At 41.3% G+C, this 16,627-nt stretch overlaps 1 long non-coding RNA gene across 2 annotated transcripts; it reads right to left on the bottom strand.

Annotated features, from left to right (window-relative positions):
- Positions 1-682: 682 nt before the first annotated feature.
- Positions 683-6,229, bottom strand: LOC136353851 (uncharacterized). Of its 2 annotated transcripts, none has more exons than XR_010737320.1 (4): positions 5,444-6,229; positions 4,832-4,888; positions 1,022-1,182; positions 683-942 (listed from the first exon to the last, which is right to left on the bottom strand). It is a non-coding gene; the product is annotated as an uncharacterized lncRNA (long non-coding RNA). The 2 variants fall into 2 exon arrangements; XR_010737319.1 differs by having other exon boundaries at positions 4,832-4,912; positions 5,251-6,204.
- Between the last annotated feature and the right edge of the window lie 10,398 nt (positions 6,230-16,627).

The raw sequence follows: 16,627 nt of genomic DNA, 5'->3' as shown, positions 1-16,627 counted from the left end.
GCACTGCACTGGCGGGAAGAAGACGACGAGCCGTCGCTCCTCGAGCTCGACATCACCGCGCCGCCGTTTACCTCATCGCCGCCCAGTACTCCCGGCCGCCGCCCTCACTCTGCAGTGGCTAGGGTTTCGCGAAAATGGGGAACGGCACAACCGCGCCAAACAACCCTCACTTTAATATCCTAACTATCGCCTATGCTGAGTCAGCGTCGACGACCGTGGTCAAAGCGCCACGTCGGCAAAACTAGGGTTCAATACTGCCATGGGACCCACATTAATCCGGTTTTGATAGTTGAGGGATGCGATATATCTGGTTTTGTGGTTGAGGGACGTTTTTGTAATTTGATGACAAGTTGAGGGACCTCTGATGTACTTTTTCCCAGAAAAATACAACAAGGCCTAGAGCCCAGAGACATTACAGGAATGAAATCTAACCAAATCGCAAGGAAACTTACGTACAATATGCATACATACAGACACAATCTAACCATCGGCTATTTGTTACTGGGATAAAAACCACTGCTGCAGATGCATTGGGGGCTCATGTGCATTTGTTGTTCCAATCCTCTCATTATTCAAGACCCATCACTTGCAAAATGACACAAGAAGTTCTTAGCACCTATGAGATGTTAGGTTCTTCACTGAAAACAAAAAAAAAAATGCTACATCATTCTTCACAGAGAGAAAAAACCCCCCAATTATTCTTCATAGATGGAGCAAAATAATTTACTCCCCCCATTTCATATTATAAGTCACTTCACAAAACATAACAACATAGCTACGTTACCATCTCTGTCCTGCTACAATATCCTAATCGAATTGATTTAAGAAACAACTCAATTCACACAATGCAAGCTTGGAACAGAAGCTCAACGCTTACGATATCACGGCAGCAAACTCAGCATCCAGGTAGAGCACATTCGCGCGCACCGGTGGGTTGGCTGCCTGACAAGAAAAAGATGTGCCATCACTGCATTGCCAAGCAAGATAACTAGCTATTTGCAGAAACAAGGAAGAGGCACACCTTGAGCCTTGGCACGACGATGCCGTCCATGGTGTCGAAGAGATCCAACAGTGTGAGAGACTGCAACGTTTCGCCGCACTCCAAGAACATCGTGTTGCGCTCGTCGAGGCCCCTCACCATCCTGCCGTACAGCTTTGCCCACCGCGACGACACAGAGCCACCTGAAACAAACAAACAAACATGACAAAAAAAAGCTTCAGTGTTGTTTTAAAATTTTAAAACAAAATTTAAAAGATTGACAAAAACAAAACACAAAAAAATAAATATGAAAAAAAAAACAGGTGTACTAGATCAAACAATTGCTGCTTTCTCTCCCTTGGTAAAGAGACTGGCAAACCAAGGCCCAGGCTATTACACAGGTAGCACACTAGCACAGTACACCAATAGCAAACAGCTAAAAATTGGGCAACTCGGAAATTAATAATAAAATATGTTAGCTTTAGTAAAATATGGAACACAGATAGAAATATGTAGCTAAATTTTAAAAACTGACAAAAACAAAAAAAAAATGATTTTATAGTTGCTATCATTTAGATAGCACACCAGCTTGATTAATATGTAGCAAGATTTTAAAATCTGACAAAGACAAATAAGACAAACACCGACAAAATACAAAACCAGCATAAGATAGGGCTATGACCTAAATAATATGATTTTCATAGTTGCTATTATTAAGATAGCGCATTAACTTGATTAATATGTAGGAAAATTATAAAAGTTGACAAAGACCGTGCTGCGCTCGTCGAGGCCCCTCACCATCGACAGGTGAGGGGCTATTACACAGGCAGCACAGTACACCAAGAACGCCATGCTGCGCTCGTCGAGGCCCCTCACCATCCTGCCGTACATCTTTGCCCACCAAGACAACACAGAGCTACCTGAAACAAACAAACAAACATGACAAAAAAAAAAAGCTTCATTGTTGTTTTAAAATTTTTAAACAAAATTTTAAAAATTGACAAAAACAAAACACAAAAAAACAAATATGACAAAAAAAAACAAGTGTAGTAGATCAAACAATTGCTGCTTTCTCTCCCTTGGTAAAGAGACTGCAAAACCAAGGCCCAAGCTATTACACAGGCAGCACAGTACACCAATAGCAAGACAGAGGAAAAGACAAAGACAAAAAAAATCAGCAATTGAAACATTTAAAAAGTGACAAGCTCTGAATGTTGCATGTCTATTTATGTGAAACATCAAGTTATATAGGGTGAAACAGAAAAATCAGCAACTGAAACATTTAAAAAGTTTATGAAACATGATAAAAATACACGTTGAAACATATCGCTATCACATATGAAACAACCAATGTTAATGGATTGAAACATATGTTTTTCTTTCATCAAAATATAATTATGTGATATCTTGTTGTAAAGATTTAATTACAAAGAATACAACGGTGTGATCGGATCGTAGATTAGATAATTAGTTTAAGAGAAAAATCGTTTTGAAACTAGCTAAAATGCATGCATGCATGCATGAGGTGGAGAGAGAGAGAGAGAGGAGAGAGAGAGTAGTAACGGTTAGTTTTGTAAATTTTGTGAAACACGCTGAAGACACATATTAAAACATGTCCCTATCACGTATGAAACAAAAAGTGTTAATGTATTGAAACATATGATTATTTTTATCGGAATATAATCATGCGACATCTTGTTGTGATCGGATTTAATTACAACGATTACAACAATGTGATCGGATTGTAGATTAGATAAGTAATTTAAGAGAAAATTCGTTTTAAATATCGTTAAAGGTGCATGTTATATGGTTGGAGATAGAGATATAGACTTGGATATGTGTATGTGTGTAAGAGGATGCTGTCCAATTTTTCTCTTGCTTCGGACATTCGAGGAGAAGCATTATCCGGATGATTCGGATCTTAGACAAGAAAAACCGTAGCACACATCTTGGAAAAATCTAATGGCCATAAATTCAGCTGACAAAACAAAATTTTTCAGCAGGCTGCCATCTAGCAAATTGTCATTTTCTTTTAGGAATTTAATAAATTCTATTATTCCTTTTAGAGAATAACTTTTAATTTGGAATTAATTTATCAGGACGTGACAATAATTTTAGGGTGTTACAAAGGACAGTTCAAACACTCAACATATTAAAAAAAGAAAAAAAAACTTATGATAAACCAACATTGTTATGAACTTACGACGTTTGCTACTTGGCCTCTTACGACAAAACTAGTAGCATACCTGTGCTAACGCTACGGTGATAACTAATATTGCAAATGAAACAATCAAATGACAACGACACAATATATGCTTCGTCAATGGTACATAGAACAGATCTCTACTACTTAAAAAATAAGAGATGCTTCCTTCGTCCGTCAAAAACAAAAAAAATAGCGAAAAAATAAAAAAAAAAGGTCTGACTCCTTCGTCAGTCAAAAACAAAAAAAATAGCGAAAAAAAAGGTCCCTCATATTCGATTTCCCCTTAAAAAGGAAAAATAAAAGGCACCACTCATTTCGGTTTGAGTCCGAGATCCCAGGCACCCTCCTCTCGGTTCAATCTATACCATGATATCCCATACTGTCACGCCCGGAAATTCACAGGTAATTTCCAAACTAATTTGTGGATTAAATCCTCATCCAGGAATCAGGCAAGGTACACAAACTGACAATTTAATATACAGATTCATCAAATTAACTAAAACGATAAATACTTACTTAAGAGGCACTTAGTCCTCACCATGAAGAAAACAACAACGGAAAATAAAATCTAGCAAAGCTCCGGCTCCACTCCCACAGGCAGCTCAACTAGGGTATAAGCAAACATTTGAGAATTGTAAAACAGTAGAGTAATTAATCATCAATATTAGTCAACACTGTACAGCATACCCATGCTGCACAGGCCCAACCATCCTGAACAACCATACCCGGCTGTACAGATCTATCTCCAAACCAGGAATGTACCATTCCAAACCAGGAGCTAATCAAATTATTATCAGTTATAGCATCATTTATTATGGTGAGAAGTGTGGGACTAATCACGAAAGACATTGTTAGACCCGCCCATGACCGCGGGCACGGCTATTCGAATAGTTTTACTCTGGCCAGAGGTGTACCACTGTAGCCACAAGACACAGCCCCACGACATGTCACCATGCGTCTCAATACCACCACAGTACCTCGGAAAGGAGCTGTGACAGTACCCCTCGCATAACACAATCCACCACAGCGCACCGTTCCTAGATCATAATCACCCCCTTATAAAACAAGGCATGGACTCCCCAGCGACCCCTGTGGGCTTATCTCTGCCACTTCTCAGTCTGGTGCCCCGTAATGAACCATACTATACAAAAGGTAAAGCCGTTGCCCATGCTGGCTTGTGGTTGGCACGGTTAATGTTTCACAACCGAAACTCGTGAACCGGTCCTTAATTGTCATGAGCACGACCATCAAAACCATGTGCTCACAACCCACCATTATCAAGTTTTAGTTGGCACATTAATTAATTAACCAATCACGATTAGCCATCGTGAGCTACAATTAAATATCCATCATTAAGTGATAGTGAAACATTAGTTATCCCAATCATGTGCTAATGTTTCTAAGCATGGCTAAGCAATTATATCTAATGCATCTAGTTGAACCAATATATAAAGCTCAACTAGACAAATTATAATGACCCAAGGTATCAAGGAATAGAGTAATCAATGCAAATTGGCCATAATAAAGGAATACGTTCACACCACCCGGTGACATTCGAAAATAAATGCACAGTTGAAATAAATAGAGAATTTAAATATAGGATCAACATGCTCAAAGGAATTGTGTTTGGGATCTATGTGACTTGCCTTGCAATAAAGGGTCTTCAATTAATCTTCTTGAATACTTCTGGCGCACTCGCGAACCTTCGAAACGATAGAAACGACAAGCTAACACGCAAAACGAGGAGAAAGACTAATAAAAACCAAATAAACAGTACATATAAAGTAAATAAACATGTAGATCATGATTTTAGATGAATTTAGAGACTTGAACGGCCTCATTCCGATTTCATATGAATTAGTTATGATTTTTACAAGATTTAATTCCAAATAAACCTATTAAAGAAAAAGACTATTCCACATTAATTAAACAATTTACAAATAATTTATAACCAAGATAAAATATTAAAACAACCTCCGGAAATATATTAGATTATATTTGGTAGATGACATATATTAAAAATAATAATATGCCACTGAAAAGAGAGAACAGATAGAAGTCTCACCGAACCAAAGCGATCGGAGAGGAAGGGTCGACGATGACGGTCCGGCCACAACAAGATTAGATTAGATGGGATTAAGACCCTAAGGATAAACTACACCGGTGAACGACATAGGAGCGGCGGTTACCGGCGAACCACAGCGCAATAATGCAAACGGAGGGCGCTGGGAGGAAGAGGAGGAAACGGCGATGCTCACCAGCACTTACGCAGTGATGAACGGCGCGACGAGATCGGGACGACGGCGAGGTACGGGTCAACAACGGCGACGGCTTTCCGGCGATGAGCAGCAACAACGGAGGGGTGGACGGCCTTCACCTCGCAGCTGCGAACCCAAAGGAGACGGCGGCGACCGAAGGCGACGACAGACTACGACAAACGGCGCGGCTGGAGGCACGGCGACGACGGCGGCGCTCCGGTTCACGATGACGGCCAATCTCCGGTTGGATTTGGTGCAAAACAACTAGCGGCCGGGGTTAGAGCTCGACTTTGTGGAGCCGAGGGAGGTGGCAGAGCTGACCAGCGACGGCCGAGGCGATGGCGCACGGCGGCTGGAGTGGCGGCCGGAGGTGGAGAGAGAGGGAGCTTGAGGGGAGAGCGTTTCCGGCGACGGCGGAAGACGGGACTTGAGGGGATAGGTAGAGGACGACTTGGGGGTCCTTTATATAGGCACGGGTGCTCGGGATCAAGCCCACATCGACGGGAAAAACTCAGGAAACTCTAGGGTTCTCGCCGGAAAAAGGAAAGATTGAACCGCGAAATTGGAAAGGATTTCCATAGAAACTTTTGGAAATTGGAAAGGATTTCCATAGAAACTTTTAGGATTTCTTGGGGAAATTGTAGAGGAGATTGAGAGGATTCCATTCCTGCAACTAATTTGGAAAAAGGAGCAACAGGAGGCCGGATTTGGAAGGAGGAGGCGGCATTGCAACGCTCGGGCACGGGAGGAAGACCGGCTGGAGGAGGAAGACGCCACTGTGCCGGGTGGGCCCCAGGCGTCAGGAAGGAGGGAGGAAGAGGGAGGCAAAACAGAATTCTGCCGAGAGAGAGAGAGACTAAGGACTGCGGGCTGCAGGCTGAGGAAGGAGAGAGAAGGGAGGGAATGGGCTGAATTCAGCCCAAGACTTGGAAGGAAGATTTTATTGCTTTTCCAAATAAATTAACCAATGAGATGATCTTTCAATTGTTAAAAATACTTCCAATGCTCTAAGTATTTAACAAATCTTGAACATACTTGGACACTCTAAGTATTTAACAAAATTTAAACCAGCTCATTTAATGATTAATTTAATATGTGAATAATTACTGAAATGTTCTTTGTATTATTAAAATTAGGAATTGAGCTCTGAAAAATCCGAGAAAATTTCAGAGAGTATAATTAATCATGGAGAATTTTATACAAATTAAATCCATCCATTCTTTATATTTAGGAAATTTTATTTCCCACATTCAACTTCACTTGTAAATTAATGAACATTTAATATAAATTCTATTAATAATTTATTAAATAATTTATAAATCCTGAAACAGAAAATCAGGCTGTGACACATACATCTTGGTGAAAAAAAAAATAATGTGCCAGATTGAAGATCTGTTTGCAAAAATGGAACCTACAGGTCGAGAGCATTTCATTTTTGTTTGGAGAGAATTTTAACTCAAATCTCCCCGCCCAGGGAAATAAAATAAAGTAAAATGTGCGGGCGTGCCAGTGTACTACGTACACAAAATAAAATAGACAAAGTAAAAATGCATTTATTATAATTATTGATGAATTACAAAAATACAAAATCCTTCGTCGAATGCGCTCCACAGCTCATCGGCGAGGTGGATCTGACTTGGCGATTGTGTTCTCCTGGTTCTCGGGGTCTCGGAAAACACCCGGTTAATTACTCTCGTGAGTTAAACTCATGAGAAACCTTCGATTAAGCTATGCTGGTCGTTGTCGTCGATCTTCGCTTCACGTTCTCCCTTGCATGACGGTGATGGTGGTGTAGATGTGTGTGGACGCCGAGAATGGTCCACGGCCTCGTCGATAGAGATGCCAAGCTTGTGGTCACCGGCGATGGGGTATAATCGCCCTTCTAGTCTCCACGGCACTGGCCGACCATCGTCATGGTACATGAGTCACTTCTGATCGTCATGGCACATATTTAGTATTGAGTGGTTTTTAGGGGATGTTAGGGGCGTAGCCTAGCCTGGGAACGATGAGATGTGTTCCAGGAACTGGGTGGCCCTCTTGTATATGCGCCGATAATCGGGGCCGAACTCAAATGATGTTGAGCCACCTCCGATCGTAGTGGCTTGACTGCGCTGATGGCGGCCACGCAGAAACCGTCATGTGTATGGGCGCTGCGGAGTGACAAAGGCACCGGTGGGGATGCCGAGCTCGTGATCACTAGACAGTGAGGTGAGGATTCATGTGAGGATGACGCCGGCGGCAACAACGAGTTGGAGGACTTCGCTGGCAGCAGACAAACGGTGGCGGGGCATACATATATATAACGGTTTCGTCATCGAACGGATGAGGTTGGCGAGCATGACGCCATCGTGGTTGGCGTCATAGTGGAAAAAACCGGACCGGACCGGCGGTTCGACCGGAAAAAACCGGAACCAGAGGTGACCACGGTTCGGTTTCCTTTAAAGACCGGACATGAAGTCGAACCGCTCTGAACCGGCCGGTTTTTGGCGAACCGGACACTGAACCGGCACTGGTTGGACTGGCTAGACACACTAATAGGCCACAGTGGGCTGTTAAAGGCCCATTTGGTGCAGCTGCAAAAATAGCAAGAAAGAAATGGTGCGCTATGTGGGATTTGAACCCGGATCCAGGGGTTACAAGAGCAAAAAGCTAGCCATCAGGCCATCCAACTACATGTGTATATGAGTGAATATGTAATATACATGTACTTTGTCAACCGCGGTTCGACTGCCCGGGTCACCGGTCGGACCGGCGGACCGCTGAACCGAGAGGTCGGCCGGGTCACTTACCGGTCCGGCTTTTTTTACTATGGTTGGCGTGAGGATGACTCCGGTAGTGACGATGGCCGCGAGGTCATCATTAGCCGGCGGAGACGCCAAGCACGTTGGTGACAACAGTCGGCGGATCCAAACTTGCACGTTAGCGACGAATGCGCGATTGGCACCGGCAACGGCGACAAGGCCGGGCTTTTCATCGGCAGAGAAACGACCGGCGCCAGGACGATGACCAGGGACAGGTTCGCCATTGGTGGCAGCTAGGAGGATAGACGCCGATGGTTGATGACCACACCGACGGCAGCTCCAAGCTTGAGCGTGTCGTCAGTGGAGAGACGGTCGGCTTCGGCAACGATGTCCAGGATTAGGTTCGCCATCGGTGGCAGCCGCGAGGATAAACGATGATGATTGATGACGACACCAGTGCCGACTCCAAGCTTGCGCCCGTTGTCGGTGAAGGCACGGTTGGCGCCGGCGACGATGACGGGATCAAGCTCATCATCAGTGTTAGCCATGAAGTGAACATAGGAGGTCGACGATGCGCGAGCACGTCACGAGTGGTGACGGCAGGAGTGAAGACGTCTTGACCGTGCGGGTGTGATGACCGGCGACAGTGATGCCATGGATGTCTCCCAACGGACCACCGATCCTCATCATCACCGATGATTCCATCACCCTTGCATGCATGCTAACTGAAACAGAGAAAACAAGAGACAAATAAACATATAGCATTACCCAAGGCAAGTAATAGAACCACTGCCATGTGCTGCCGATGACGATGTTCAGCTTCTTCTCTGTGTATGGATTTGCTCTTGGCAATATGGCTGCACAGCATGTGCTGCGTGCATTGCGTGTGTTGCGGTGGGCGTCCTCCTCTCTCCCCTGTGTTTCTCTTGCCAGGGCTCAGCTCAGCGCAGCGCAGCGCCTGAAGGCGGCGGCGGCGACGGCCACGGTGTGAGCTTCCAGGCTCTCTCGGCTCCCTCCTATGTCCTCTCTCTGCTGCTCCCGGTGCCTCTGCATTTCTCTCTTCTGTCTCCTTTGCAAATGATATGGCTTAGCATTTTATACTAGAGAGGAGCCGGTGCATGCACAGTCGGCACAGAGCAATGCCAGGAATGATAGGAACAGCTGCCATGTTTATTTGCTTCACTTCTATACATATCCATCACGAAGTTTCCTGTTGATTAATATAGAAAAAGGTGTGATACTTTTCCATCTCACAATGATACTGTGATGGTGTGTTTCCATTAAACAACGATACGTTCAAATTCTACCATGGGATATGTATTTCCATTCTGTTATACGCATGCTATTTACCAGCTTGCAGTGGCTAGCCAATAATTAACATGATTCTATGATTTGCACCATCGTTCTTCCATATGTAAATTTCTTCTTATCGATATCCATCCTGCTCACTGTATTTTCCCTTCGAACGTACCGCGTCGGCGACTCCTTTCCGATTCGGCGTGAAATGGATCAATTGTTTTTTTTATTCGTATACGCGTTTGTGATGCTCATGGCGAGGAAAATTCATCCAGATAGCTATCTTGCCTTTTAATTTCCTACGTTTCCATGCAAACATGTATTTGGTTCCATGCAAGCAATGTAGGAAATCAACTGCCGGCAAATCACCGTGATTAACATCCTCTAATGACAATGCTACAGATGCATGTTTCCATTCAAACGAAAACATTCACACATTTTTCCTTTCATCAGCCAACCACGAAATTGTATCGATCACCCTAGCTATATCAAAATGTCGTGAGTATATAAGTGCCTCTACAAGGCACTAGAGCAGCTGACGGCACGTGTCTCACAATATTCATACTTATACGCCAGGTTGTGCCATTAGTGATAATTAATCACCGATTTTATTATTATATCGCTATTCCCGAAATTAATACTTTGGCACACTTCATTTCTTTCGTATATAAAAAAAATGTACAAAATATCATCGAACAATTTTCATATGATTTTAATTTTTGGGTTTGTAATTTTGCATTCGTAATTTTTATATTTACATTTGAGTCCCTATAATCTTGCAATATGGTACTTGAGGTTGTTTTTGTCAAAAAAAATGATAAAAGTGATAGAACAAAGGCAGAAAGGTGCATAAAAAGAAAAAGAAAAGCCGCACAAAAAAAGAAAAATAAAATCAACAACAACAAAAGTCTGTTTCCCTAAGTGAAAAAAAAACGTAAATCCGAACGGAAAAAAAATCGATTCCTATAAGAGGCAAAAAAAGTGGTGAAAAAAAACTCTAGATCCGATTCCTTTAAAAACAGAAAAAAAAAGCGATTCCTTTAAAGGTGAAAAAAATCCAAAAAAAATATCTAAAAAAGTCTGTCCGATTTCCTAAGAAAGTGGCGAAAAAAATGGTTCGTAAAAAAATAAGAAGCTAGTTTGTAGAAAATAAAAAATGCACGTGAGAAAAAAATGGAAAGAGCGAAACAAAGTCCGATTTCTAATCAGTATATATCTCTTCTCTATCTCTAATCTAATGTAACTATTTAAAAATAGAAAATGCACGAAAAAATAAAAACTGTTCAAAAAACGTGTGAGAAAAAAGTCAGAAAAAAGCACAAAAAAAACGCTAAAAAGGTTTTACATCTTCCATAAAACAAAAAAAAAGCGCGAGAAAAATTATTTCCATCGCCGGTAAAAAAATTTTTAAAAAAACATGCGAGGAAAAAAGTGTAAATAAAAACGCACCATTTCTAAAAAAATGGTTTGAAAAAACCATGCAAGAAAAAAAACACCATCTATTAAAAAACAAATCGCTATGAAAAAACTGTCAGAAAAAACACTAAATTGATGGACGCTTGAGTCGCATAGAATCCATTGATTTTTTGCCATCTACTACATGGCTTTTATTTCGTCACATATTCTCCTGTATTGGAAAAAAGCAAAAAAGAACATTTGAAAAAAAAACAAGAAAAAAACGCGCAAGAAAATTATTGTTAGAAAAAACATGCAAAAAACACACGAGAAAATAAAAGCAAAAAAAGGGGGAGAAAAATATGGTTTTCATCGTCAGTAAAAAAAGCAAAAAAAAAAATATGCTAGGAAAAAACTATTAGAAAGAAATGTGCCATTTCTGAAAAATAGTTTGAGAAAATCGCGCAAGAAAAAAACACCATTTATAAAAAAAACAAGCCGCTCATCAAAATACAAACATTGTCATTAACATGATTATGCATGAAAAAAAGTATATTATCATTAGAATTTTTTCATCCGTTGCAATGCACGAGCATTTTTGCTAGTAATCCATTATATCTATAAAGTAATAGAAAAAGGAGCCACCACGTTCGCTCTCGCGGCCTAGAAATTACCACGTTAATCAAAGAAAAAAAAGAAAAAAAACAAACCGACATTATTCTTTTGGAAACATGACATACTAGGAACATACTCACGCATTGTATAGGTTTAGGAAACTGATCACAACTCTTAATCGGATGAAAATTAGAAGCAAAAACAAGACATGAGGAAGTTGGTGAGTAACATTCGGATTAACAAGTGATGGCATGGAGAAGATAATCATATAATATTCCACCTGAATAGTGATGATGTGCTGTACAAAACAAGAGGAAGTTGGTGAATAACATTCGGATTAACAATTTACTATCTTCTAAAATATATTTTCGAATTAATTTTGATCATGCGAACCTACCTTTGCTCACCAGTCAAGAACATCTTTATACACGATATTCTTGGTGCTCTTCCCTGTGGGGTCAACTTCTTTCTTTGGCTTTGCCAAAATCATTGTTGTTAGCCTTTTGACAATACAACATATAGCTGACCATGTGAAAACACGGGCTCTGGAAGATAGATCCCAACATTTGGGATGGTTTGTCCTTGTGATTTGTTAATGGTCATTGCGAAACTGAGACGTATTGAAAATTGCTTCTTTTTGAATTTGAAAGGAAGAGATATATAAACGGAGGGAGATATAAAGGGATCCGTGGGATGAACACCCTTTTGCTGGCATGTTGTCCACCAACAATCTCAGCATCAATTGTATTATCTTGGAAAGCTCTTACCGTAAGTCTAGTTCCGTTGCACAACCCATTATTAGGATCAAGGTTGCGAAGAAGAATCACAAGACAATTGATTTTTACTATCAGCTCGTGTGGTGGGAGACCATTTGGAGTGATAGAGTTAGGGTAATCCTGAGGATAGCTATTGTGAGGGTCATCATCAACAGAGTCAAAGCTATGATAAACATTGGCCTGCCCTAGAAATCTATCAATCATATTCGCATTCAGCTTGTCCACATAATCATTTTTAGTGGATAGAATGGCGCGTGTGCTCATAAAAGATGCAAAGCTTGCATTCTTTTCATCATCAAGCGAGGGAAACACATGATTAATCAATTCATGTACTGAATCCTCACTATCCCCATAAGCAATCACAATATCATCAGGCAAGCGAACGTAATCATCTCTGATAGTGTTTTCAGTTTCATTTCCAATTCTAAGGAGATATTCCGAAAACCATGGATCGGATTGAGCCCTCATGTTACGCGACAATCGTATCTTCCTAATATTTTACCATAAATACGATCTCTGCAATGTTGCATCAATTATCTGGGCCCTTGTCCCACGTGTAACCACGGGAAAAACCTGTCTGAAGTCACCACCAAAAACAACAACCTTGCCTCTAAATGGCAATAAACTACCCATAATGTCTTGAAGAGACCTATCAAGTGTCTCAACAGCTTGACGCTTCGTCATTGCAGCTTCATCCCAAATAATTAAGGACGCCATGCGAAGCAATTCCGCGGTGCCACTTTGCTTCGTGAAGTTGCACATGCTGTTGTGAGCAATCTTAATAGGGATTTTGAATCTCGAGTGTGCAGTACGTCCTCTGGGCAAAATCGACGCTGCTATACCAGACGTCACAGTTGCAATGGCTATTAATCCCTCGGATCGCACTCTAGCAAGAAGCGTCTTGTACATAAACGTTTTGCCAGTGCCACCTGGGCCATCGATAAAAAATATCTGGCTCTTCTTATTAGTTACATGATCAATGATCTCATCAAATCCTGCACGCTGCTCATCATTAAGGGATGTGTATGTCTAGATGGTCTTGGTCCACTGGCACATTAAGTTCCTCTATAATCTCTGTCATTACGTCGTTGGTACGTTCACCTGATTAGTGAAAACAAAAATATGCATAATGAAACTATTGGTGGGTGGTGCGAATGTAAATTAATAAAAAATATGTGCCAGTATAACAAAAAAATACCTATATCACTGATCTCGGGAAGACCATACTCCGTGATATCCTTCCCCATGGAATGAAGCAAATCACGTATGTCTCGTAGCACCATCTGCTCTACTGCTGCAGGGTTAGTGTTCCCTCGGCTGTAATCTTAAGACATTGCAGCCTTGTGATTGTCCCATAATGCACGGATATTGGTGACTTCGCAAAATACCAGTATGGTTGCAAATAACTGACGCAGAGCAGATGGCATTTGGAAAATGGATGCCTCATTCAAACAATCGTCATGTGACTTGTCCGTCTCCACAAGCCCTCTCTTCTCGCATGCCTCTCTAAATGTAGAGTACGTTGTACCTGACACTGTCCTCAAATCTTCAAACGAGGTAGCACCTCGCACATGGTTGAGAGGAACTCTCAAGTAGTATCTCTCTCCTTCTCCAGGGTGAGCGTACACAACCCGTCCAACTTGGCCTCTCTTCGTTTTCCTTTTCTGCCACACATTCTGTCCGGTTATCCAACGATAATGTTCAGGGAACTCCTTGTATAGCAATTTCCTTGCTTCTGGGTCTACTTGATTCATTTTAAAATACTCCGTAAGAGTTGTCCTAGAAGAAGATGGTCGATTGACAACATCCTCAAGATTACCATCCTCATTATACGTGACATACTGCATGTTAGGAAGATGAAGTTGGAGCTGCAAAACAGCTGGATAGATACTGAACAGTGGGAAACCAAGCATCCTATATATAGCCTCTGGTGGTGTCACATATCTGGCATTTCTTTACTGTTGTATCTCATTTATTTCCCCAGATGGATCAACTGAGAAAGATGCACAGTCGTGTCCTTTATACACATACTTATATAGGTACTTCATAGATTTGATGCTTGCACAAGCTTCAACATTGATGTGACAGTTATACCGCATAAGCAGTCCTGGATTATATGGGACCACCCACCTGTTGTCTAACTCAACACCTCTAATCTTGACACGCCATCCGTCATCTCGCCTCCTGTACAAAGGGTACAAGTCCTTCCCTTGTTGTGTTGCCTGATTGAACTGTCGAGGAAAGTCGAAGCGACACTCTCCATCCACCATACAAGCACAATTCTTGTTCAATGCACCGCATGGTCCGTGCAGCATATGCTTGATGACAAGACGATGTAGCTCAGGGTATTTGGCCTTGTCTGGTATCTCCGCGCAAATCATTTTATCGTACTCATCTGGGGTTGTCAATTTACTGCCTGACTTCATGATCAATATGATGTGTTCATGTGGTAGTCCCCTCTTCTGAAACTCAGTGACGTGCGCATAAGCCTGAACCTCTCCAAAATATTTTTTCTTCACAAATAGATCCAGCATGTCTCGCAGCTTAGCCCTGAAAACTCTTGCGACAAGGTCTGGTCGATCTTGCAGTAACTGGACAGGTTCGAGATTTTCCATTATCTCATCCTAGTATGGGTTACAGATCATTGTGATGAAGTAATCTGGCCTCCCAAAACGTTGGACAAGAGCCATCGCATTGAGAAACCTTCACTGCATGTCGCGATCACCTTTAGGAAAAGAGCGAGGTAGCACAACCTTCTTGCCAACCGCCGAACCACTTGTCTCTCCAGAAGAAAGCACGTCAACCACGCCCTGCAATCATTAAATAATACCATGATAAAATAACTTGTCCGTTGAATCTTGGATGGGAGACAATGTCAATAGTTGTGGAAATATGTTATATCATTTACCTGGTATAGCTCAGCCCGAATCTTTTTTTGGTTCGCAGGTTTTGAGTACCAATCGAGTCTCATAGACTCGATTTTGATGTACATGTCAACAACCCATTGTTGGAAAAGTCGTCCTCCAAACAAGATGATGTTTAGAAGTCCCCTTCTAACCTGTAGCCTAAAGCAATAGTACTCCCTCGCTGTGACAAACTTGTCCCTTTTCCTTTTGCCAGATTTGCTACTATCGTCATTATTATCTTCATTGTCTAGATAGTTGTCAACAACCTCATTCTCTGCATCCAAACTTACATATTAATATAAATAAACAATGTAGAAGGGCATAAACTTTAGAAATTATTCGACAAAAACCACAAGTGTACGTACCCGGAAGATCATCAAAAGTGTTTTCTTCGTTAGTACATACATTACCAAAAGTCAGCACCTCGCATGTTTCATCCATTTCCACATCACACGGAATCTGGTTGGGATCCTCGTACGGCATTTTCAGTTTCCACCCAGTCTCCCCATTAGGGTTAAATAAAGGATATGCCAAAGGATCATAACAACCATGGTATGCTTTGATATAACTGGGCTTATCACCTTTAGCACGTACCAAGACATGTCTATCAAAGGTTCTCACTGGATCATCCCCCTCTAACCAGATAGCAGCAACCTGCGAGGCCGTGGGAGCATTATATCTTCATTGGTCAGGTGTTACATTGGTGTTGAGCTTAATCATGTAGTCATCTAAATTAGGCATGGATCCGACTCTGTTGAAGGTCTGTACGTATGAGTTCTTGGCCAAAATAGCTAGAATGACTCGGACAAGGTTAATATCAAGGTCAGGAGACCTCTGAACCCTATGAGCCAATGCATCAGCATCTTCTGTATCATAAAAGTAAAGCTGCATATGGCGAGGACCTTGAGAACCTGGAACCAAATTGTCCAGGCGATGGTACAACGCACCGTGTACACGAAATGTATACACACCAGTACCCGCTGCAGTGCTGACTCGTTGGTCAAGGGTCACTCCAAGTCTCGTGAATGAGAAATGAGAGCTAAACTACCGTATGTGCTTTCTGAAATACTTTACATCATTATGCACCTGACTGGTTGTCACATCCTGATTTTCGTTCTAGGATTTATAAATTATTTAATAAATTATTTTTAGAATTTATATTAAATGTTCATTAATTTACAAGTGAAGTTAAATGTGGGAAATAAAATTTCCTAAATATAAAGCATGGATGGATTTAATTTTTATTAAATTCTCCATGGTTAATTATACTCTCTGGAATTTTCTCGGATTTTTCAGAGCTCAATTCCTAATTTTAATCATACAAAGAACATTTCAGTAATTAATCACATATTAAATTAATCATTAAATGGTCTTCTTATAATTTTTTTAAATATTTATAGTGTTCAAGTACTGTTAAGATTTTTCTTGAAATTATTCGAGCATTGGAAGTATTTT

This window comes from Oryza sativa, chromosome 11 (assembly GCF_034140825.1).
Source record: "Oryza sativa Japonica Group chromosome 11, ASM3414082v1".
Lineage (NCBI taxonomy): Eukaryota > Viridiplantae > Streptophyta > Magnoliopsida > Poales > Poaceae > Oryza > Oryza sativa.
This window is presented reverse-complemented; position numbering and strand designations above follow the sequence as displayed.